Raw genomic sequence first — 27,688 nt, forward strand, 5'->3', positions numbered from 1 at the left:
TTAACGCAAAGCAATGCTGCAGGGGACACACTACAATACATTACACATTACTATTCAAGGGTCAGATCTTAGTGCAGGACATATTTCATATTTCATTTATATCTTATTTTACAGCTCCACAATCTACAGTTTTGCATAACAGCTGGTTATTAGAACAACTTCAGTTAATGCATGCTGTCAAAGCCATATTTGCTGTGAAGCACCTGTACACATTCTATTTCTTCAACAATATACCAGATTAAACACAACGGTTTGTGTTATAAATGTTTATTTGAGTAACATGACACAGTGCTTTATTATAGTTGAGATTCTACATTCAGTAGTACAGCATATCCTGTAGATAAATCTTAATCTGACAAACTTTATTCCGTACACTCAGAACACACTCTACCTACTGGCAGTAAACAATGTACTCCTTCTTATTTTTTGCACTATATACTACAAGATAGATCTGTACTAACCAGAGTCTCGGTGCAGCCTCACCAATCTATCTGCATGTGCTTCCACATTGATAGCTCTCACCTCTGCAGCTGTAAGGGAAAAACAACCATTATGCATACCTGTCTATCAAATGCTGAGCAGTGCTTAGCAGTGTGCAAATCCACTTAGCTGAGCTGAATGCTGATTACAATTAAACTTCTAAGCAAAGCTCAAACTGGCTAAGCAGATCTAAGCAATGTTAAGCATTGTTCAGTTTTCATTTAAAAAATATTTAAGAATTGTATATTAATCATTACTGACATATTATTAAGTATATATAATTTACTTTACATGATATCCCCCTATGTGCTTTTTGATTACATTACCTTGGGGTGTGACTGTACCGTATGGGACACTTGTGTTTACATGGGGGAGTTCACATCATATATCCACTGACACTGGAATTTTGAACCAGCTGCGATATCCTGGTTAACAAATATCAATTACTACATCATTAAATAAATGCAAAATAATTTTGCAATGCTTTCCCATGTAAAAGCTGCATGGTCTGTCTTGGCATTTAAACTGTGAACTACTGCATGGAAAGCCAGAAATCTAACCACTAAGCTGACTTGCCATTGAAGATTTTAGCTATAAATTTGTATATAGCTCTTACAAGATGTTACAGCACTGCTGAGGAAAGCACCATGGCATGCAAAGCCACTCAGCTACACATAAACTTCACATATAAAGGAAAAAAAAATAATACAACAATTTTAAATATATATCTCTCAATATATAAAATATCAGCATGTCAGCTAGTAGGCCACATACTCTTCATGACAATACATGGTAATGCAAAACCTGTTATTCTATCAACTTTCTATGTTTGTAAGAGCAATATTTAAAAAAAATGTCCCTATTTCTGGGCTTTTGTCCCACTTTTGGTAATGGCTTTGTACAGATTTCTTGCTCTAGAAGGTCAAGAGGTGTCTGTCCAAGGACACTATTTTACTATAAAGTGCCATATGGCACTTTTATAATTCAGGAGGTGTGTTACAGTTTCTGTCACACACCCCCTGCATTGCATTCCATTCACAGATCTCTTTTCAGTGTCAGCAGACACTGATGGGATTCTAAAGTGCCATACGGCAATTTCACAATGCAGGGGGTGTGTTACACTTCCTGTCACACACCACCTGCATTGCATTCCATTCACACAATCCTCTTTTCAGTGTCTGCAGACACTGAAAGGATTATAAAGTGCCATACGGCACTTTGACAGTGCAGGGGGCATGTTTACACATCTGCAAGCACTACTGCACCCCCCCTGCACTCTTTCAGTATCCATGTTTGTGGCTCCATCTCAGTAGTGCGTCTTCACCATTCACTCCGTGTAGGAACAATTCTATTCCTACATAGAGTTTACTGAATCCTGCCCATAGTATTTCCCATACCCCCTTCCTTCATTGATTTCCCCTGTTGTCTAGTGCATAATCCTCAATTAACTTTATGAAAGCTGTGAGATAATATCTTTCATCTTAACTATACCACTTTCCCCCACACCCCTCTCTTCAAAAATTACTTTTTAATCTTGATTATTTGTTCTTACAAAGTCCCTCCTGATCTTTTCATCTTCCTTGGAGACATCTATTTTACACAAATGTCATGCCATAGCATTATTCCATCTCAGCTATATACCCACTTGTATTGTGTTCTTCCTGTTTTTGCTCACCAGACATATTCACAGCTCTCTACCTCTCATTTTGCTTTTGAGAGCTTGTATCATATTCACCACCTCTAAGTGCCATTTGATGTCAGGCCCTTTCACCACCTCCATTTTGCCTTCCATAAATTCATTAACTCTCTTTCTCTAACCTTGCTATTATTTTCTTTCCAAATAAACTGACCATACTTTCTCTATGTCCCATGTTTCACCCTTTCTTAGATATCAGCCTGAAAAACCTTGCCCTGTTCAACAACTGTGGGACCACCAGTATCTTCAAAATACCCACTGTACTTGATAAGAAATTACACTTGAAGTCTACTTAGCCATGTCACAACCTTCATGAACCATCCGTTGCTCTTCTTTTTGAAGCATTTCTCCTGCTGTGGGGAAGAGTTGTATATAAAAGTAACTAGCCCCACCTATCGTAGCCGGTAAGCTCATCTCACACAGTCCTTTTATCCTAAAGAAAGAGGTCTGTGATTTAAGATCATGATATTTCAACCCCTTCTTTTCAAATCCTCAGAATTTTCTATAATTTTATGTTATTTATATGTGTTTACCAGGGAGTAGCACTTACCATAGACTGGCCAGCTGCAGGATTAGCCCAGGTTACTTGAAACGGTAAATATAAAATATTAATTTACACAGCGGCAAACATAGGCAATACAATGCAACTAACACTGGGCATTCAGTAAGATGTACATATTTACATAAAGTAAATCAAACACCAGCAAATGTGCAGGAGAGTGAGGTATGTAGTGCAGAATCAAGCAGCTGACAAAGAGGAATTGAGGCAGTTAGGTGTAAGATGAGAAAATGTAGAAGTTAATCTGCAAGACAAGATGTCTTCTACAGACCATAGTACAAATGCTCTAAGTTAGAAAACGTGGAACTCATAGGTATAGATAATGGAAAGAGACAGCATGGTGAGTGAGGGCAGATTTACAATTAGTGGTCATATACTTGGAGGATACTGGTGAGTTATGTGACGTGCATTAGCCAGACAGATGCATTCATATAGTTTTAGTAGGTAATGTTTGATTTGAGGTTTGAAGAATAAGTACTCTGGGTTGATGTAAATTCTGGGGAGTGATTGCCACAGTTTGCGGGCAAGAATTGAAAAACTGTAGTTAGAATTATGTAGCTTGACAGCAGGGGATTGTAGATTAGAGCCACCTCTGTCTTGGCTTCTGAGGTTATAGGTTGTGTTGCTATAATTGGTTTCATTGTGAAAGGGGTTGTTGGATTTCTGAGCACTTTCCACACATCTATAATTAATAACAAGCAGTTATCAGCAACTAAGTTGAAACAATTCTGCACCCTTTGCCCTTTCATGTTTCCTTATGTGCTCCTCTTAACTTTTAGCCAGAAATTATATTATTACAAAAAACAGGTATGGCAAGAAAAGTTACCCTTGACCTATCCATTTGCCAAGCTTTACTTTTTTGATGACATACCATTTACTGCCCCATCAACGATGTGAGGTAGTAACACTATTATTTATTTTTGCACCAATATTCAAGTCCATCAGAAGTCTATATGGACAACCACTCTACAGTATATAAGTTGCTTTACATATGTCAAGTAGGAGTGATCTCCTATAACCAACTTACTCACCATTCTGTCTGTTAATGCAAATAGCCTGTAGTTGTCTGCACTATTCCAATTCACACATCTAATCTGCTCTTATTTCTACAACTTTCCACATTTTTCCATTTCCTTTTTCATTCAACCTAACAGGACCTTTGGAATATTTTAGGATCTGCATTAAATATGGTGATTGGCTGGTAATTCTCAGTCTCTCACTTCCTCTGTTCCTCTTAGGCAGGACCAAGATGGCCATTTCTCCTATTGAAGGTGGGAGTTGATCTCCCTTCATTGCTTTCTCAGTTATTCCCTCAATGCACTCATAACTTCCCCAGTTCATCTCCCTTCATTGCTTTCTGAGATATTCCCTCAATGCACTCATAACTTCCCCAGTTCATTTCTCTCCACTGCTTTCTCAGTTATTCACTCAATGGACTCATAACTTCCTCAGATATCTCTGGAGTCCCATTTACAAATCTTCTCACTGCCCTTCAGCCCCATCGATTCTTGTCTCTTCTTTCATTCATCTGTATAACTCTTCACAGAGCCTTCATCTCAACAATCTAGAATCCCCTGTCTAACTTCTATCTTTTTGTAGGCATGATAAGATAAGCACTTGTCTACTGCTTGTATTTCTAATACCTTCCCTTCTTTCTACTTATGAAGAAGCTGCCTGATCTACCAGCCTGTATAGCCTCACTCCTCAAAAGGGTCTAATCCATTCATCATCCTGTGGCTAAGCTTTATCTACTGTGGTCCTGTCTGGACACCGTAAAACTGCTGAACTGGTTGCCTTGGCAGCCATCTCTCGGCAACAACTTTCCTTGCATGCTAGAGCTCCTCCTTTGTCCCATAAACCCACATCCCTTGGAGAAGTACTCCATATATAATTGCTGTCATTGCAAGTGAGCTTGAGCCATTAGGAGTATTTTCATCATTTTATTAACCATGAATGTGCTCCACATTGTTAGGAAATGCCAACTAAACTTTAGTTTCTTCCAACTTTATTAAATTTGTTTAGAAGACGTTTTTATTTTCTCTTCTAACCCAAACTTTCCCCCTATTCCCTCTCTATCACTGTCAGGCTCTTTTAAATAAAAAAGTTAAAAGTTATATTTGGCTTTCCATCTCTTTGCATCACTGTTCATTCTGTGGTGCTTGAATTTAAGATTTGCTGCTGCTGCTTACTCATATTCATTCTGTGATGACTGTTGGTGGATTTGGCCTACTATATAGACTGGCCTCATTATTGTTTGTTTAGAGTACTCTCTGGTAATCCTTGTGCTGTGTTTTGATTATTAGGTTACTAACTGCATGGACAAAAAGGTAAAGGCCAATGGCTATAAGAAGTGTGAAGAATATGAGTATACAGTCCCCCCAGGACATTTAGATAGTGCCTGTACAATCTGTAAAAACTTTAGCTCCAGAAAGCTCCAGGGCAAGAGAACTCAACTGGTACTTAAAGGTCTCCTTAGATATGAAGCTGTAGAAAACAACAAGGAGAAATCATTGTATGAAAACAAAGATGAGTCTTCATCAAAGGCTGTGATTGGAAGAACTGTACGTTTCAGTGTAAATACATAAATATGTCCCTGGATAAAGTCTGATGGACATCAACCTGTCCTTCCCACCATGGACCTTCTTTTGCAGATACTCGTGCCAGGTCCTCTTCACTTCCTTGAATAGAGTTGTCCAGCACAACTGAATTGGCCCTGAGGAGTAGTGCTGAAAACCTGTCCTCAGAGCACAACTTATCTAGATTTCTGACATGTTGAACCACATCAACTTCATCCTTGCATTCCTACTGATCTTTTCAGAGCCTGACCCTTTTAGATTAGGAACATATGATGTCAGCCTTTGTGAAGGCTCAGCTTCAGTACAGTGTCATCTCAGCCCTCTCTGTGCCTAGGTAGCTAAAGAAGAGACTGTTACTAATTTTACTGCTTTTCTTCCTTGAGGCCCAATTTTAGCCCCAGTAGTGTTAGAATCAGTACTAAAGTGTGTATTAGTATGACTGATGTCAGCAGACAGGTTTTGTTTGAAACTGATACCCTTGGCACCAGTTGATTCCTCCACAAAGGTTTAGGGGCTCTGTGCCAAGTGCCCATCTCCAACTCTGACCCTGATGTTGGTGAGGCCTTTGATAGTATTGATTTACTTGACATTCAACACCTATATCTTCTGGGGGTTACTCTGGCTATGGAGTTTTCAGTGCCTATGATGTCATCATCCTTCCTATAATATTGGCACCATTGTAGTTGGTGCTGATGTCTTTGGGTCCAAATACTTCAGCTGACCTATTGATGCAGGGGAGACCAAAGCCAGGTTCTTTGCATAGCAGGTATAGGGTCTACCAATTCTACTCTGAGATACCACTAACAGTGGGACCTTTGGCTGTACATCATTGCTATTCCCACAGGACAACAGATCTCATACGCAGAAATTGCTGAGGTCTGCAGTGCTGTCTTCCCAGAAGAGTTCAGATAACTATCTCCTAAGTCCACCAATAAAATTGTTGTCTAAAAGGAAACACCTGTACCCCCTTTAGAGTTTCCCTTCTGAGACAACAGATATTGAAGGTTCACCAGATGCCCTTCTGAAGACATATTTGGTGAAATTCTGGATTTAATGATGCAGAGGGGATCTTGATGAAAGAACCCCACATCCCTAGAGAAAAAGATGTTGCAATAGACATATAAATACCCTCCTTCAGCAGCCAGGGTACTGCCACCCTCAAATAAGATCATACATATGGTGTGCTCCAAAGTGTTTAAAGAGCCAGATGTGACCAAGCCTCTCCTTCTTAAGCTGACTAAAGTGCTGTGGACTCTTAAAGACAGACAGAACTGGAGTAAATTACTTCTTGTCACTTCCATAGTAGCATCTACCACCACAAAGAAGCAAGTTCTGGGGACACAAAGGCCATCCATCCTCTCAACAAAGAATCTTGGGTGATGGAAAAACTTGGAAAGTACATTTGTGTATCCAGCACCTTCTCAGTTAGAGCCCTGAATTATTTGATACATATGATTAATTTTAAAGAGGTTTTGTGGAGAAAAAATTTGACACACTAAAACTGTTGCCTGTGAGTGATATGAGGTCACAGTTAGAAACCAAAGTGGCAACTGTAACATCTGTTTGGTCCGTAATGCAATGGATGAATCAGCTAGTGTGGCATGCTAAGGCATTGCGATGTGAAGGCAAGCCAGGCTTTGACTCACCAACTTTGCAAACCACCTCAAGGTGGTGTTTGCCAGTGCTCCTTTTGACAGAACCTCCAGGTCTGGGCAAAAGGTGAAAGAGAGACTGTGGCATTGTGAAGGGGATGACAAAATGAACTCCACTTTTGGGCAGAAGTGTTTGGTGCTGCAAAAGACCTTTCAAAGGAGCCAAAAGGCCATCAAAACTAGAAGTTCTGTAAATCCCAACAGCCTCAGAAAAGACAGCAGTATGACAGGAGTTCCTGTGACTGAGGGGACTTCTCATCATAGCAGCTGTCCTAGAGATAGAGGTGGCCTTTATTAGCAGGGTTTCAGGGGATTCTTTCAAGTATTCCATCAGTATGAGCCCTGAAGGGTTGCCTGACTATTCTGCTCTAGATGGATGGCCATCATGCAGGGCAAGTGTATAAGGGAAATTATATCCAGAGTCTACTTTATTCCATTTTTGGCAATGCCCAAAAATGTACCCTCACATCCCCTAGTAGCTCCTCCCAGTCACAGGAGGACAGATCAGAAGGAAGAAAAACATCCTCCTCCATAAAAGAGCCATCCAAAAGGTCCCAACAGATTAGAAAAGGGCTAGCTTCTACTCCAGATTCTTCTTCTTGATACCCAAAAAGACGAAGTACTTCAAACCTAGTCTCGATCATAGTCAATTGAACCAATAAATGAAAAAAAAGAGTCATTCTGGATAGACATGATACAGTCCATCCTACAGTGGTTTATTTATTGATTTATTTTTATTTTACATTTGTTTACTGGGGAGATCCGACTGGGCTGGTGGCCCCTTTTCAGCGGAGGCCAGGGGAGAAAAGCTCCAAAGTACAATTTAGCAAACACACAATCTTTACATATTAGTTACACATTAGTTATATAGTAATCTTAGTTATAGAGTAGAAACAAGTAATCTCTAAAGAATATCAGAGTACAAGGTAAGCCAGTAATGCATATAGAAAGAACACAATATAGACAACAATGCATCAGCTACTATTTGGGGAATAAGCTTTTCTACAGTGGATAATGAGTACAAGTTATAGTGCCAGATTGGTTACAAAGGATAAATTTGGAGGGGTTAAGGAGATGGAGTGGGAGATAGAATGAATAGGGGAGAAATGTGTTTATATAGGAGTGTGAGAGTTATAGAAAGAAGGGAACAGTTAGTAGAAAATATGGTGAAGATACAGAGAAGAGATGCAGTGGGAGAAAGAATGGAGGGGAGAAAGGTGTTTATGTAGGAGGTTGGGAGTTAGGGAAAGAGGGAAGTAGAAAATACTGTGCATCAGCCTGGGGCTGTGCATCAGCAGAGCCAGTTGTCAGTTAAATGTGCCCTGAGAAGTTGTTTAAATTTGAATGGGTTGGTGTATTTCAGATATGTTGAGAGATGGCATTCTAGTCCCTTGATATATGATTAGAGTAAGGAGGATCACCAAAAGTGATGTTAGATTTTGTGACTTTAACTAGGAATTTATCAGACCTTATGGTCCTATTATTGGAATAGATTTCTAGTAGATTTTGAAGTGATGGGCACTTGTCTGGTTGGTATATTATGGAATGGGTGGTCAGGATTTGATTGAGGGATAGGAGGATGGGAACTTCTAGCCAGTTTAGTTGGTGAAGAGCTGCACAGTGGTGCAATCTATGTGGTGAGTTTGTGAAAAATTTGGCAACTTAATTATAGCAGGCTTCGAGTTTAGCTAGGTCGGATTTCTTAAGGTTGGTGAAAATGGGTGAGATGTACAGTAGGGTAGATAGTAGGTGGGCCCTGGTGAGAACTTGCCTGGTGCAGCTAGTGAGATATGAATAGACTCTGTAGAGAGAGCCAAGTTTTATATGGGTCTTTTTTTATGAAAATGCAAGTGTTTATCAAACCTCAAGTTGTTGTTGGTTGTGACTCCCAAACAGTTTAGTGTGAAAGATAGGTTCAATTTTGGCATTGTTTGCTGACTAGATGAGGAAGGGAGATATAAGGTCATGTGATTTGTTATTGGAAAAGTGCATTAATTTAGTTTTGTTATGGTTGAGAATAAGTTGATAGCCAGTGAGCCAGGATTCTATGGCCGAAAAGGATTGTTGGGTTATTTGTTGGAGCTGTGGGAGAGAGAGTGCAGAACAGATGAGTGCAGAGTCATCTGCATATTGAATGATAGTGGCAACATCAGTGGTGGAGTAGAGTTTATTGGAGAAGATAGTAAAGAGGAGAGGCCCTAGAACTGACCTTGTGAGACACCTACTGTGACAGGTAACAGAGAGGATAGATCACCTTGCCATCTGACTGCTTGTTGTCGGTTGGATAGGTAATTATGAAACCAGCAGAGGGTGGTTTGGTTTAAGTTTAATGAAGCGAGTTCACTGAGGAGTCTATGGTGGGAAACTGCATCAAATGCCTTGGACATATCTAGGAAGATGGATGAAACTAGTTTTCTATTGTTTTTGAGTTGGTTGACTGTGTTGGTGAAGCTTATAAGGGCAGTTGTGGTAATGTGACTGGGTCTGAAGCCATGTTGGGAGTTGGTAAGTAGGTTCTTGCTTAGAAGTTAATTAATGAGTTGAGTGTGTATACATTTTTCTAGAATATTCAAAAGTGGGGATAGAATGGCAATTGGTGGGTAGTTTATGAGGTCTGTTGAGGTGCCACCTTTATGGAGAGGGGTAATATAGGAGATTTTCCAGAGCTTGGGAATATATTGTTCTGAGATGGACTGACTGATTAAGAGAGAGACATGGTAAGCAATAGCACTGGCTGCTAGTTTGAGATATTCATTTGGGAGCTGATCTGCTGCTAGGGATGTTGGTTTCAGCTTGTTGAGTAGTTTTTTTTTATTGTGCTGGTATGAACAGGGTTTTTAGGATGAATGAATTAAAAGTTACTTCTTCTTTTTTGGAATAGGCAGGGGAGTATTGTTGTAAATTTTGATTAGTGATAGTATAGAGTTGGCTAAACTGTCAGTAGTATTTGTGATGGTGGGGGTTGGAGTTTCTGACTGGCTTGGTTGAAGTTCTTTTATGGCACACCAGAATTTTTGCGGGTTATTTTGGAGTTTTTGCTGGGTCTTAGTATAATATACTTTTTATCATTCTTGACTTGTTTTTTTTAATTGTTTCTTAGTTGGAATTAGTGGTCTAGGCTGGCCTAACATTTGTTTACCTGATATTGTGCCCACGCTTTGTCTCTCAGCCTGAGTAGTGCTTTGGTATTTCTAGACAACCATGGTGCCATGGTGCATAGGTAGATTTTACTCATACATTCCTGGATGGTGCTAGGCTGTTTAGTATGTTTAAGAATTTGGTATTAAAGTATTGTATGTCAGAGTCAAGTTGGAGATGCTTTAGGGGCGTTCAGTTACAGTGCTGGAGGAGTGATATGAATATATCAGGTGAGAAATGTCTTTTGTTGCAAATTTGTTTATATGTGGCATTTTGTGGGTGATAAATACGTTGCCTAAGAAGATAGGTAGGATGATAGTCACTGAGGTTGTCAGGCAGGTAACCTGATAGATAGGCTAGAAATGGTTTGTTGGTTAGGGACCAGTCAATTGACTGTCTTTTTCTGTATTTGCCTATTCTGGTTGGGTTTTTATAGTTTGGATGTATCTGTATAGGTTTATAAAGTTTGAGGGGTTGTCGGAGGCATAGGTAAGCATTCTATATTGAAGTCTCCCATTATTATGGTTTCCTGATTAAATGTAGAGGAAGACCAATGAAGAAAGGTTTTGGTTGTGGAAAGGCTGTTGCCAGGTGGGATGTAGATTGAAATAGTGATTATATATTTTTTGGGATTAATTTCAGGACGGGTAATTAATATTTCAGGGTCGTTGAGTTCTTGTAGGTTTAGTTCAATGTGATCAACTTTTAGTGTATTTTTATAAATTACAGCTATACTACCATCATGTTTGTGCACTCTATCTAGCCTGTGGATATTATAACCTGGGGTTAGAATTTCACTGCCCGTTATGTGAGATTTTAGCCAAGTTTCATTTATTACCGCTATGTCAGGGTAATATAGAGAGAGGCAAGCATTAAACCCATGCACTTTGTTTGCGAGGCTCCTCTGATTCATATTGACAAGTAGAAGGTCAGAGCTATTACGTGACACATTTGTGAAGATCTGGGAGTGACCAGTGGGTGTTGTTGTGTTGGTTGTCTGATAACTTGGTTTAGGACTTGGTTTAGGGTGGATTTATCTGTTTGATGAGAGATATTTTATGTAGGAATGGGTGTAGAAATGTGGATGTCAGTCTGGAGTAGATAGAGAGTAGCTGGTTGCTGTGCACATCAGTATGTAAAAAAGTTCTGTACTGGAGCTTTTGAAGAGATATGGTGATATGAATTTTTTTTTTACATGGTGTGGAAAGGAGAGAGGAAAGGGTGGGTAGGAGAGGGTGATTTAGTGATTAGCTGATTGTGATAGTAGGTCATGTGGAGGGCTATGATTAGTAAAAGGGGAGAGAAGCGTGTAACAGTAATACTGTAGGACAGAGGGAGTTGGTTGTACTTGTACTGGTTTAGTTAGAATTATTATTAGTGGATGTGTGGTAAGATTAGATCATGATAGGCTGGGTGGTGAGATGTTGGTGAAAGTATAGGAAGGAGTGAGCTAATGGTTTAATGAGAGGGTAGTTAGGAAGTGAGTTGTATATGTCTTGTTAAGCAGTAAAGCTGGTGATTGGATAATTAGGTGTGGTGGGTGTGGTTTGATTAAAAATAAATGTAGTTGTAGTAGGGAATTGTGGGAATTAGGTGTAAGGTAGGGGAGCACAGTGAGCCAGAGCGGAGCGAGGGGCGAACAGGGCTGGCATGAGCCAGACTCGGATACTGGCCGAGAGTGAAGAAAATAATCAGGAAGTAGAATGTTGTTTATTAGTAGAACATTGCAGGGAGGAGAAGATTTGCTTTTTGAATCTTCAGAATGCATACCCGAAACATAAAAACAGCGAAGCCATGAAAGCTATTCCTGCTCTTTCAGGTGGGAATCCAGTATTTATCAGCTACCAGTCCTGACGTTTGGACTCTCCACAATCCTCCAGAGGTTTACCAAATGATTTTCTTTTGTCTCTGCCCACATATGACTACTAAGACTAAAGATTTTCCCTTGCCTAAATGACTGGCACATAGTGGCCTCCTCTGTGGAAAAGCTCCCCACAACAAGACTGTACTTGCTTTGGATGTGTCTATCTTTGGGGATCACAGTCAACATAGCAAAGTTCTAACTGCATCAATTACATTCCTGATATTCATTGGCTACCCATTGGAAATAGTAAACCATAAAATTGCCACTGGCAAGATTTCTTCCATAGTGTATAAAGTTACAAGTTTTTCAACAAACCTAGATCCTACAGCTGCTGCAGTACTCAGGATGTTGGCTGTGATGGTCCATCAATTCATATGCCCCTTATGCCAGGTTGAACATAAGGATTCTGTAGTAGAGTCATAGGGCTCAGTGGGATTATGCAATCCACATCAACTCATGCTGTGGTGGGCAGATCCACAGACTCTATTCTTATGGAGGCTTTTTATTCAACCTACTTCCACTGTTACAGTTTTGATGAATGTTTCCATTCTGGGGTTGGGGAGGACATTATCTGCACCTAGTAGTTCAAGACAAAGGGGCAGCACATGAGGCCAAATCAGACATCAGTATTCTGGAGACGAGGAAGGTCTTCCTAACATTCAGTACTCACTCCCCCAGATTTCGATATTCATTCACTCAGAAAGTATTGCAGTGGTGTGGTATGTAAAAGGCACAGCATGATCTTATCCCCTGTGCAGAGAAGTTATGAGGGTTTGGTTATGGGCTGTAACATCACTTTGCTTTCTTATAGCAATGCATACACTAGGGACATCCAACGTATTTGTGAACAGACAGTGCAGACAAATTCTGCTCTAACATGAGTGGTCTTAACAGGGAGATAACTTTCAGTATATTTCAGAGGTGGGGAAGACCCTGTTGCAGTCCCTTTGTTTCACCTTACAACACTAAATGCCAAAATTTTTCTTCACCATTGTACCCCAAGAGGGACAGTCATGGAGAGAAAAATTCTTCCATGACTGGCTCCTAGGTCTACTGCACGCATTCCCCCACCCCACCCTATCACTAGGTTCATCTAGAAAGTCAAAATGTACAGAATGAAGATCATTTCCTTAGCCCCATTTTGGTCATGCTAGATATGGTTCTCCTTATCATAGCCTCATCTCAAGAGAAGACCTCTTCTTTTTTTGCACTACCCTTGACTGCTCATATATCCATGTTATCTCACATGGACATTTAATCCCTGCATTTGACTGCATGATTTCTCCACTTCCAATAATGACCAGGAATCAGTTGCTCCTTTCTGAGGTGGTCTGTCTGATAACTGCATCTTAAACATCTTCTACAAATAAAATTTACAGTCATATGGAAGAAATGTTCTCGTTTGGGCTGTTCAGCAGAATATAGATCATTTTTCAGCTTCCATAGGTCGTGTACTTAACTTTTATCAGACTTATTCAAAAAAAGAGCAAGTTAGTCCATGATAAAAGCACACCTAGGGTGTAAATGGTTCTTTAATAAAGGTTTTTCCTTTGTTTTTCTGGCACATCATAAAATATATTAAGCATTTTAAAAGGAAATTTTCATTCTAGACTACCACTGATTCACAGTGCTCCCATTTGGGACTTGAAGTTTGTGCTACAGAAATTGACTAAACCTAAAAATGAACCAATGAATTCCATTGAGACTAAATTTCTGACTCATCACAAAAGGTTTCTCATCCAGGAAAAAAAGTAATAATTGTTCCCCTCTACTCATCACTCATTAGACCCATTATAGAGTACAATGCCTCTTTTGGTATGTTCCTCACAAGACATCTACAACAACTGGAAAGGCCACAGAAATACCTCACAAAGAGGATTACATGCCCTATGCACACCGTCTAAAAATACTCCAGCTTTATTCCATCGCATATTGCCTACTCAGAGGCGATCTCTGCCTAATATACAAAGCTATGTAAAACCCAGTGCTGTTGGACATGCTTCACTTAAAGAAATCCCAATCCCTCCAAGCTACACACTCTAGGGACCAAAACCTTGTCACCACAATAAACAGAACATGCTTGAGGGATAGATTCCTGTCCCAGAGACTTCCCATACTCTGGAACAAACTACCTATATATATCAAACAAAGCTCCTCATTAGCATTCTTCAAGAAAAATCTTGATGATTGGATGGGAAATAGTAAATTCACCCCGGGGATCACTTCTGTGGCTCTGCTCGACAGGGGCACAGGAAAATAATTTTCTTGGGTGGCAAAAGCCAGGGTACCTTTTTAGCTAGGCTTATATAGGCCCTAGGGCCAATAGCCTAATACCTACCTATGTACCTATGAACCTGAAAGACTATCCTTCTGGTAGCCATTGATTCTTCAAAGAGAGTATCTGAACTTCATGCCTTATCTTAATAGTTTCTTTATCTGGTATTTCATCCAGACAGGCTCAGACTTAAAACTAACCCATCTTTTAATCCAAAAGTGCCACTCAAACCAATCTGAATCAGTCTACTCATTCACCACAATTCTTTCCAAATTGTTTCAGTAAAGGAGAATGCCTGTTGCACTTGTTATATTTATATAGAGAACTTAGATTTTTTGCCTTCATCACAAGAAAAACTTCAAGAAGGATGAACAATTGTTTGCTCCTTCTCTTCTGCCAAGAAAGGTCAAAAAGAGTCCAAGGTTACCCTTTCCAAGTATTTGTCCAGCTATATTGTTGTCCTTCCTTTAGCAGATCCTTGACCATCAAGGTTCAGGCCACATCCACTGCCTTTCCATGAAATTTACCTTTGGATGAGAAATTTATGAAAAAAGAAGCTATGTACTTACCATAACATTCCATGTGTGTTGTCCATCTTGACCTTTATTCTCACTGATGGGTCAGATCTGATGCATCGGATCCATCTTGGCCTGTTATAAAAGCTTGAGGCTTTCAGAAAAGCTCATAGACATTCTACCTTACCCATAATGCAATTCCCTAATTCCCTCAGATCTTGTTTGCCCTTGGTAACTCATATCAAAGAATAGCTTTATATTATTGCTACTTGGTCTCCCAGGAGCTTAGGCAGGGGGTATAGAGGGTGAGTTGTAAGAATAAAGGTCAAGATGGACAACACACAGGGAACATTATGGTAAGTACTTAACGTCTTTATGTGATGCTGTCAATTTTGCATTTATTCTCACTCTTGGGACTGCATGCCAAGCTACCTATTTCTAGGGTGGCTAATGGACGAATATTCCTCAGAACCATAGAACCAAATGATGCTCTACTCCTGGAGGCAAAATCAACTTTGTAATGAGTAATAAAGGTATAAGGTTTTGCCCATGTTGCTGCATCACAGATATTATCCAAAAGCAGCCTGGTTTGAAAGGCTGCCAAAGTAGTTACTGATCTAATGGAGTGAGCTTTAACAGGGGTAGTGAGTGTTTTGCTCTTAGCACTATAACTGTAGGAAATACATTGCAAAAGCATTTGGATAAGGTGACTTTCCACACTGGTAGGCCTTTCCTAACATCCGAGTAAGAGAAAAATAGATGATCTGATTGCCTGAATTCTGCAGTTCTATGGAGGTAGAAATGTAATTGTTTATGAATATCAAGTAGATGTAATGAATAGTCCCCATTATTTTGGAAATTTGGGAAGAATACTGGTAACTCAATAGATTGCTTGAAGTTGCTTTCCGACACAACTTTGGGCAGAAATGAGGGGCTGGTACACAAGGAGAATCTATCCTTACGAAATACTAGATAAGATGGCTTGGCAGATAAAGCTTGTAATTCTGAAACTTTTCCTTGCTGAGGTAATGGCCACTAAGAAGACAGTCTTCCAAGAAAGATATTTCAAGTCACAGGTAGCAGAGGGCTGGAAAGGATGAGAAGTAATGTTTGATAGTACAAAATTCAGATCCCAAGACAGGGAAGGTTTTGTATGGGGGTCTTAGCATCATAGCTGCTTTCAAGAATGCTTTACAAAGTCTGTTTGACAGGATGCCACAACCATTTTCTCCTATCTGAAAATTTGAAATAGCTGCCGACCGAACTCTAATAGTTGCCGCAGCAGCATGCTCACTGAAAATGTTTGCTAAAAATTCTGTAATAGAATGTATGGGCATAGTAAAGGGATCTAGTTGATTACTGTTGGCCCATGAAACAAATCTCTTCCATTTACCTTTGTACAGTTTACGAGTATATGACTTGTGGGAAGATAATAGAATGTGTTTATCTGGAGAGGAAAAGGAAGGAAACCTGGCAATTAGGGGAATTGGTGCAGCCAAGCTGTTAGTTTGAGATTCTTCTGATTGGGATGAACCATCCCCAATGGGTGAGTCAGAAGGTCCGGTACAGGATCCAGAATCCATGGTTCATTCCAAACATGAGGCTGGAGGAAGGGGAAGCAAATCTGTCAGGGCAAATAGGGACAATTAGGATTATTGTGGTCTTCAACAGACTTTCTTTCTGCAGAAATATGGGAATTAGAGGAATTGGTGGGAAAGCATAAAGAAGTCCCAGGGCTAATCATGAACAAGTGCATCTCTCTTTTTTTTTAAATAAATCCACAATTTATTTAGCACTTTCATTCAGTACTGAAAGAACATTATCAGAATAAAGGTAAACAACATAACCATCCTCTTTAAATAAACATCTGCTAAATTTATGACATATAATAGCCTAGTTGCAATAGACAAATGCTCATTCAAACCCAGGAAGGGGTAGACTTCACCATTCATTAAAATCTGCCAGCACAGTTCTCTGTTAAAAAATAAAGATTCCCAGTACTCACCCCTACTGCATTTGTCTACCCTTCCATGTATAAAAACTAATACACTTTTTAAAATATTCATACATGTAGGAGTGCTTAAATAATGTATTGGTGTTGTCACCCTTCCCAAAACTTCTAGGATGCTTATATAAGTATTTCTGCCTATACTCTCCTTGACCAACAGAAAATGCAAGACAATTTGAACATAGGCAATGAAGACAGCACCAGTATTATAAATGAAATTACCACAGAGTATTACTTTATGATAATTATGCACAACTATGTGTGGTCCTTCAAGTATAAAGTGGCAGTAGAGACAAGCTATTGTTGGTATGCATCACATTGCTACTCTCAAACATGCCTTTGATGCTATATGTAGATTTTTAAGTGAAAGTGGGAGTTGGCCCCAGTTTCTGGAGATCAGGGTTATTATTAATAACCAGGGCACAGATCCCCAACATACATAATGTCCTGTAGTCCCCTTGAATCAATAGAATGATGCGGAACTATGGCTCTGAAAAAGCTGTCAGTCTTGTTTTGAATTTTGCCCCCCCCCCCCCCCCGCCAAGTGGTTTATTCAGAATAAGTGCATATCTGCAATCCCTAATAGATTTTACCAGGACTTACATTTCACCAACAGTTTAGGGGGTGCTTTCTTTTGACAAACATTGTTCTCCAGTGTACAAAAGTTTTCCTCATCTGAGACCCCAACATACACAGACAAATATACTGACCTTTTGCAATGTTTTTTTTTTTTTTTGAACAAGCATTTGTGAAATATCAAAATGCAGAAAACTTTTACAAAAAAAAATTTTTTCCTGTACAGGCCAAATTCATAGCATCCCGTATCCATATTCTTGCATAAAAAATGTCTAATTAGGCAATACCAAAATCTTCTACTTTGAATGTGAACATCACTGAAAGGTTAAGGTAGAAGCAACCAATAGTACAAGCTGTGTCACTCATTTAATGATTTGTTCATTAAAGTCCTGGGTGAAATGTCACCATTTCCAGCTGAAATTTCATTTCCTGGACAAAGAGTGACTGGAGGTGCATCAAGCTCATCTGTCCACCATTGTTCATTGTTCTCCAAAACAGATCCAGGAACAGGAGTAAAAAAAAATGTAGCAACTCTATCATAAATGTAACCATACCAGTGGATATGTTGATAGCAGTGAAGCCACCACCTTGACTGTTTGTTGCAACTGTATCATAAATGTAACCATAGCAGTGGATATGTTGATAGCAGTGACGCCACCATCTTGACTGTTTGTTGCAACTAAACCAGGTCCAGGTTGCTCCCCTGAAAACATACCCTGTGGCACTGTAGTCCATCCATAGAAAAAACAAACTCCAAAAACTATGAAAATAGCAAAGGTGTTCAAAAAATCCCAAATACAAAAACAACAAAAATAAATAAATAAATATAAAGACCAGTATACAAGAAATGGAAGAAAACTACAATTTGTTTAGCATTTTCATGCCCTGTAGAAATACATTCATCAGAATGAAGGTAAACAACATACGTTGGGCCCGATTCCAAAAGACTTCTCAGTGTAAGTGACAACTTACATTGAGAATAGGTCTTTTGGATATGGACCTCGATAAGTCTTACACTGAAGTATGTCACTTACACTGAGTCAAGTCTTTCTGAATCAGGGCAGACTTACACCGAGAGCAACTCTTCTGGAATCTGGACTATTGTGAGATAGCTCAATCAATCTGCTGATGTAAAATCTGTTTTGACCTTAGGTTTCTACTCATTGTGGCAGGCTGATTTTGCTTACGCTGAGTATTTACTCTACCCCATTTTACAGTATATACAATAATAGCTGCTGAAAATTCATCCATAGTCCCTGAAAGGAAAGTTAAACTTTCTTATTAGGTCCATTAAACAATAGCTCAGCTGTCGTACAACATGCACTTCTTGGTCATCCTAATATTTTCCATTTTAACATTCAGGGATAAACAGGAATATTTTGGAAAATCAGGGACAGTTGAGTGATATGTAGCACAGCTACTATGACCACCACACAAGCACATACACATACAGCTATGCAGTGCTGCAGCAAGAGCAGGGTGAAAAGTACCTCACTTCCCAAATATCCCTGACTTTGCAGGACATCCCAGATTTTGCCTCATAGTTTTGCCCTGTCCCTCATAACATTTTTGAAATTTCTGGTAAATCACTGAGGATTACAGTCAGTAAACAATGAGACACATTAGAGCATAACACTACTTAATCTTCAGAAAAAAGTGTGTTGCGCAAAACCTGTTTATTTAGCTTTCTAAGTAAATTAGTGTAATATTAAAAACTATCCCCGGGATTCATGAAGCTCAGCGCAAGGCCGGCGTAAGGCATGCGCCGGCCGTGCGGCGTATATATGGAGTAGTAGCACCACATGCATAGTAATGAAGGTGCGCAGCTGCCACAGCCACGTGCATAGGAAATGTGCGCGAGTGCAGGGGGTGTATCGAAGTTGCGCATGGAGGCGTGTCAATGTCGGCTGTCGATGAGCAACCTAAACTGCTGAATATTATATTCCACCTGCAATAGTAATCCCACCTATCAGTGTCCGTGGATATTGAAATGTATGCAAAGCATGCAAGATAGTCCCTGCGAACAGAAAATGAAGAAGCAAACACAAAAAATGCACGGTAGGGAATAACGGGTCCCTAACCCTTGAACGAATGACATGGAAAACCGTGTGCCCGTAGTCCAACGTAATGTAGATAGCTATACCATGTGGAAGTGAAAAGCATCATATGTTAACCCGCCGCCAGTAGGCACGTACAGCCCAATGGAGAGGGTCACCAGGTGACCCATAATGTGAGGGAGGGGACATAGCTGGGCAGATGTGTCCATAACACAATACACGAGGGAAAATGTAGATATAAGTAGCGACCGTATGTCTGAATCATATCACACAAGGCATGTAATAGTCACATACAAAAGGTATGTCCATATGTCATATACCAAATGTGACAGGAAATAGAATACTCATGTAAACAAAACAGAAGGAGCATATAAACAGCCACAACAGTAAGGACACATGTAGTCCAAAGGATCAGTATGATCTGTACTGTCAACTAACATTACCACCTGTCCCACTTAGCGAGTGACAGCCCCTCCATGGGCGGATGTGTCCTGACACAAACCTGTAAAAATGGCATGTGTCCATAGAGTATAGGACATATTAATTATGGCTTAGACGAGATGACAGTTACATTAAACAGTTTCTCTGTACGTATATGACATAAATATCATAAGAAACAGAATAAGACACCTAAATGCTACAAGAATAAGCTGAGATACAGGCAAGAAGTGTAAGTTTTATCTGCCGAATCGACCGTGGGTATGTGTCGGCTTGTAAAATGTGCTGTGTCCACCACAAATGATACACTGTGGCCAGTTGAAAAGGTGGTAACCCCACCGTCGACTGTGGGGAGGCATTGTCAACAACAGTAGTATATGTGTAAGGAATAGCTGGGACATAGGAAAAGGTGCCATCCCACCAATGAGCACAACAGGCTGGCAAAATCCGGAAGTCAGCGGTATAAGCCGAATCTGTATATGACAGTCGAATGGGTAGTACCCGGGTATACCATCCAAGTAATGACAGTTATGTATGGGCGTGTACCCATGTGTGTGGGTATAGCATGTGGAATGCAAACATGGCAGGGTAGTCCACACAACCAGAAAGGTACCTGACACATGTAGGGTATTCAGTGTGTTACTCAGGCTGTGTCATGGGCCAACAACCAAAGTAGTGATGTATGGGGTGTGAGGAATGTGCGTGTGAGGGTTGGATGGGTAATGATAAAATCTCCAAAGACGAGACTGTGTCGTATGCAGAAAAGGTGAACCGGAGGTGTATGAGGGGGCAGCGGCTGAAGCTGAAAGAAACACAAACATGTAGAAACAGCTGCAAGACAAGCAGACAGGCCATAGTGTAGAACACAATCCCACAAACAGATGAATATGGAAATGTGCGATACAAATGTATAGATATGTCACCATCACATACCCACAAATTGGTCCAGATGGAACTGGCTATAACAAATGCAACACACCTGGATGCATAATGGACTACCCAGTATCCCCTCCACATCACACAACCCGCTCCCATACCAGAACATCCACCAAATCCAACCGTACTTGGCCTACTGGTCAGTGGCAGACACAGCTACACATAGTGACCCCTATGCATATGTAGTAGGTATTGTCACCCTAGGCAGTATCAGGATAGCAAACCATGTATCCCTTACATGTGAAACCCCCTGCACATTTTCAAAAAGCCAAAACAATCATTGGGATCGGTCTTGTTTTGGTCTTGCACAATTTTTGGGATATCCCTCATGGGATAACTAAACTGTGTAAATAGTAGAATGGGTCTGAACACACAATGTCCAATTTGGTAGATATCAGGACACAAGTCTGAACGTGTAGTACAGGTGCATGACACTGTCCAGCCCTATGTGGTCATGCATAAACTACTACCCAGGATAAAACACCTTCCCATGATGCACGTGGCCCCACACGAATAGGCAGGAGAATACATTGCACACATTCGCATAGTGGCAAACGGCATAAGAGTGACGAAGCCAAACAGGATAACCCTGATCAAGTGTGAGGGACACTTACTGTGTGCAGGCATGACCGACCACGCCTGTCAACCTGTGTGAGCAAGATATCGGGATAGAGCTGTGAATACAAGGGAGACAAAGGTAGGGATAATATGTAAAGATAGCTCTTAGAAACAGTGAATTTAGATAGAATAACGGTCTGCACATTGGCATTAATGTCTGGAAGAGTATGAAGTCTGAAACCCAAGTGTCTGATATCACGGTCCGACTGCAGTCTTTAATGATGACCTACTGCCATACCAGAACACAACAGTCTATGACAGAGGTCCGTACCATACCTCTCAACTGTCCAGATATTCGCAGAATGACCACAGTTGTGCCTCATATCATTGGTGTGTGCCTCTGAAAATCAGCACTGTTCTGGTAAATCGCCGCGGATGGACGTCACTACATAATGAGAAATAATTGAGTGTAAGATTCCACATCCCTCAGAATATTCATGCTAATGCATAACCTATTATGCTATCAATGGTCCGTACCATACCTCTCAAATGTCCAGAGTTTCGCTAGGGTTACTACCTGTCCCACCTTGAGAGGGACAGTCCCTCTTTGGTCAGTTGTGTCCTGCAAAAAGTATTGTAAAAATGGGAAATGTCCGGAGATGTTAGGACAACATTATTGCCTATATTTTATGTAATAGTTGCATAAAACAGTTATCCTGTATCAGAAACAGCTAAATGTGACAAGAAACAGAATAAGCAACTAAAATGCTACAAGAATAAGCTTTTATTGAGGCAAAGAAGTGACGTTGTGTAATGTGTAGTAGCTGTGGGTATGTTTTGGCCTGTAAAATCTGACATTTGTACCAAACATGTACCACTTTGGGCATTTGAAAAGGTGGCAACCCTAATTTACGCAGAATGACCAGAGTTGTGCCTCATATCATTGGTGTGTGCCTCCTAAAATCAGCACCTTTCCGGTACATAGCCGCGGATGGACGTCACTAAATAATGAGAAATAATTGAGTGTAAGACTCACATCCCTCAGAATAGTCATGCTAATGCAAAACCCATTATGCTATCAACGTTCTACGCTTGTAAGAGCAATAGTTAAAATGTGTCCCTATTTCTCCCCCCATCAGTTAGGCTTTGTGCAGAATTTGTGCTCTAAGAGGTTGAGAGGTATGGCCCATACATATTTACAGTAGCAACCTGTCACATATGTGCAATGTAAAATGGAATACCTGTAGTCATGTCATGTCCAAACTAATAATCCCTGTATGACTGAATACAGGTAATAGTCAAATGTGGGTGGGAACACCCCCACCGGGGAGTATGGAGTGTAACAATCCCACCCATAATATGTATTGCCAACAGAATAAGCTGCTGACAGGTGCCCAAACACCAGTGTCTGTAAATATAGGTAAAATTCATAATAGTGAGAAAATCCCTGTCCATGTACTTCATCTGACATTGAACTCAGCCAGGAAAGTTCCGTTCACCAGGCGGACAAGCCTAAACCCAGATCACAACATGAACACCCTGACAATCAAGATCAGTATGTGCCAGGACTATAAGCCTTGGTTTTCTGCATATTCTTGGAGTGAGTAACAATGTAGCTGGGGTCGCCAGCAGTAGGCAATAGGGAATGTGTAATATGTAGTACCGCATTTTTCCCAGCAGGAGAATGGATGCCTGTGTTGTAAGCGAAGCGGTGAGGCGTATGTGGATGTAGTGAAGTACTATGGGTATGTATATCAATGAGGCAGAACACCAATAGAATAGTGGTGCCGGCATCTGGCCAATGTGAATGCAGTCTCAGTTGACCTATGACCACAGCACATCTAACTTGAAAGTGTAATGAATGCGTTCGTGCTGTGGACACACTTAAATATGTAAAGGTGCTTGTGTGTTCCGCATATGTCCGTAAACCGGAATACAGATATGTAACAGTTACGGTCACAATTAGGAAAGGCCACGTAAGCACAAATATTCATTAAACAAATGTAACCCACAATAAGGATATGCATGTGTGCCTGCGCGTGTGTAATCCGCTCACAGCATAGCAAATGAATGGTGTTTCTCCATGTTATATATATATATATATATATATATATATATATATATATATATATATATATATATAAAGGCCATACTTGTTAACCCCGTAAAGTAAGAAACTGGACAAAGCCATGAAAACAACCGGTACAAATAGAGGCAATTCCCAGATATAGGCCCAACAAACATAGAAAGTGGATAGAATAACAGCAGTGTCACTAGCATGGATTGTCTGAACAGTATGAGGTCATAACCTCGGATGCTTGTCGTTATTTTTCAATGACAGTGTCTTCCATGATATGCCACCAAATTGCCAGATAGACATAAGGTTATGGAAAACGGACCAAAAATAAGAGTCAAACATCCGTACATTCTGTGAAAACCTGCACAGTTGAAAGGTATTAAATATCCGTGTATACACATATATCCACAGAGTTAAACCAAAGCAAAGATGACATTAGGAATGTACAGACATATGTATATATGTACATAGATATATTTATACACACACGATACATGAATAGAGATATACACAACAAACATATGTTCAATGGTAGCAATGTTGACGGAGGACACATTCCCCTGTACTAGTCGCACATGACACCTGTGATATCATACCACAGTCCATGTGTTATGTATGTCAACACACATGTCCACTAATAGCAATGCTTACAAACATGGCTACAGGAGACGCATGTATGACCAACACACATGTACAATCTGTACTATGCATGCAGCAAACATACATGTGCAGAGGCTGATGTCCATAACTCAGTTGTGCCTAACTACAACATGCAGTCGCACTGCAGACCCAGCATTGACACCTGCATATGGTGACATACTGACAGTATGGTCAGATGTACATCATGTATGGATGGATGTGTGTACATACAGTTTTGATACACCTGTGTGGATGGGGGTGTGCCGGTGAAGGCTCACAGGTGTGTCACATGCCATCCTACCGTGCCATGTGCAAACAGTACACTATGTCACTGTTACTTGATGGTGATGACATAACACATACACGGAGGCTTGCATGGGCACTACCAGGCGGAGGTACAGTATGGCTACTGTCCGGCGACACATGGCCACTGGAACCTTGTCCCCGCTGGGAACATCCAGGGCCATGGCCATGTGGCCTGCTATGTCCTGGTGTAGACAGCGCAGCACCAGCTGCACTGCTACTGCTACCGGCACTAAGGGAGCGGGCATGTGAGGTTGCACGCTGATGTTGACCTGTACTAGGTGGTGTAGCTGGCCTACATCCACGTGGCCTATGCCTCACCCCTACCAGATGTTCCAGCACAGACAGCTCACGCTCACGGATTGCCATGCCACAGTCCAGGATTCTGAGCATGTCACCCAAATGCCTGTCCAACACATCAACAATCTGCTGTTGAGCACCTGCCAATGCCTGGATGTTGTCATTTAGGGTACGGATGGCAGCCCTCTGCAGCCTCTGCCCTTTTCTGTTCTGCCATTCGGCACGTGCCTGTGCCACCATTACAGTCTGGAACATGCGTCTGGTGATTCCAGCTGCTGGGCTATGTCCTGCAGGTGCATGTCTGTCAGAGGTCCTCCTATGAGCAGCACTGGCCGCATGCCTGTGTGGCACAGCTGTGGACAGTACACTGACTCCATGGTGTGGACTCACACCTTCTGTAGCCACCACACGTTCCTTTACAACACTAACAGATGCTGACTGTCCTTCCTCTATGGCCACTGATGATGCGGTATGTGTTGGCAGATGAACTGTGTGCGGGGAAGAGAGGGACATAGCTGGGATGGCAACTGTTGGCACAGATTCAGCCCCTGACAACCCTGCCTGTACCTCATGCATATGTTCATCACTGCTAGCATCTGTGGGGACACTAACATCAGATGGACCACAGGAAGGTAACACACATACATCACCTGTGAATGCAAAGTAAGACTGTAAATTACATTAGACACACACTCACACACTCTGACACACTCACACACACTGACACACTGACACACTCTGACACACTGACACACACTCTGACACACTGACACACACAAACACACACTCTGACACACTGACACACCATGCATGTGATATGACAGATGGCATGCAGCATGCTTGTGATACGGCAGACAGCATGCGGCTCAGACATCAATAGTGTTTGTAAGCATACCCCCTGGAATGCACAGTACAGCAGGCAGGTGTCATATCATTATCCATGCAATTCACACGATCATGGTAGTATGCATGCATCCCCATGATACACCATGTGGGCCAGAACAGGATAACAGTACGCATGGCTGATGTGACCTTTACATGTAATCCGCTGAAGTATGCATTAACATGCATGCATGCCTGACATAATGGTGTCCTAACACATGTACAGCATCGTACTGGGTATCACATTGCAGTGCTGTCCATATGGCCTACACATAGACTGCATGTTGAGCAAATGTGCATGGGCATGGTGGGGGACTGTGAGCCATTTAGATTGCTGTACAGTGTGAAGAACAAACACTGTGCCATTGCATGGCATCAGGAGGCATCTATATTGCTAGACAGTGCATGATATGTATGCATTGCATATCCAGAACTGCATGCATACCCATGATATACCTGTGGATTGTGACCCACGATGCTGGGGTGTATACACACCACACCAAACCATGCTGTGTCATGTGACAGATCACTGGAGGAGATATACATGACACCCTGCATGATATCTACAGAGTGTTAGCTGCCTGGAAACCATGTCCACACATAGCAGACCTGACACATCACCATTACACACATGACATTGATGTACCACGCACACAAGGTGCACAGCTAACATTGATGTCCTACAGCAGCAAGGGAAATGTACAGTATCTGTGGCCTGGTGTCACTGTCAGTGGAAGCCGTTAAGGTGACTACTGTCATGCCATGACACAGACATCATGTTCAACACATCTTATGAGGTAGACGTCAGTGACACCTCCACTAGCTGTGCACAGGCAGTTAAGATGTGCAGCGTACCCCATCACCTGTACAATCAGTCTAGTAGGGCTGTAATTGGTCCATGTGTGGACAAAGTGTGAGAGGGTGTATCCACATCACACCTACTGTGTGGCTATGTGTCTCCGGCCATCCCCATGGCCATGTGTGCACATTTGTTGGTCATGTGTGTGATGGCCTTCTATCACACATGTCTGTGCTGTCCCATATGACATATACCCATAGATGTTGGATATGTTACCATCCACAGGGCTATGCAGACAACAGGTGTATGTGTGGTATGTGGGGTATGGGTTATGGGGAAGTGTGACAATATTGCAACCTAAGCGCTACATGTCTGACACATGTCGGATGGCACATCACAATGTGTGAACCCATCGCACGGGCATATAACACAATGGTGCCACCTGTGGGCTGCACATAGCACTGCTAACTGTGTGGTACTGTTTTGTGTACCACATGTATTGTTCCACTGTATAGTACATATGCCTCCATTGTAGAACACCTCCACCATTGTATGCACAGCTGGGTACACATGTAGCAATGACAAATACTGTGGTGTCATGTCTGTGTGTCATTTCATTTGTATATATTGCACATGGGTGGCCTGTGTGGATGATGGGTGATGCGCCCTGTATATCCCAGTATTAACTGGCCACATGGCGAATAGAGCTATGCTTTGTCATGCCTGATAGCAATGACAGTCTCACCTGCAATGGACCCTTGTCTGTGCGGCACACCAGAGGTACCTGTATAGGGGTGACACAGCAGTATGAACATTAGCCATGACTGTATGACAGCCACAGGGTGCACTGTGCAGGTTAACACAATCACCTGTACAATAGTGTATGGTAAGCACATGTGTGCATACCATACCTCTCACCCTCTTAGCACATTAACTCTGAACAATGCCTACTATGATGGGGGACAAATAGGGACAGCTGTGATATATTGCCCTTACAAACTTTGACAGCTGCTAGAATAATAGGCTTGCATGCACATGGTATTTACATGGAATGTCCAGTCATGAACACCAATGTGTGTAGTCATTTAATGACCCCATTCCTCAGCTATTTGCCAGACAGGGACAGATATTAAGGGGATCACACCGACAATATGAGGCAGACATGTGGACATCCTGTAAATACCTGTACAGTTCAGAGGTATGGTGTATACACAGGGTAGCATACTGTAGCATGCAGCATGTGTGTCCACATACCTTGCATATGTTGTTGCAGTACATGATGTAGACTGATACATGCACGTACGTGGGATATACTGGCCATATGTTCAGTACTTACTTACCGGGTGGCTCCAGGCTCATT

The sequence above is a fragment of the Protopterus annectens genome, chromosome 8.part0 (assembly GCF_019279795.1).
Source record: "Protopterus annectens isolate FY-2018-M chromosome 8.part0, PAN1.0, whole genome shotgun sequence".
Lineage (NCBI taxonomy): Eukaryota > Metazoa > Chordata > Ceratodontiformes > Protopteridae > Protopterus > Protopterus annectens.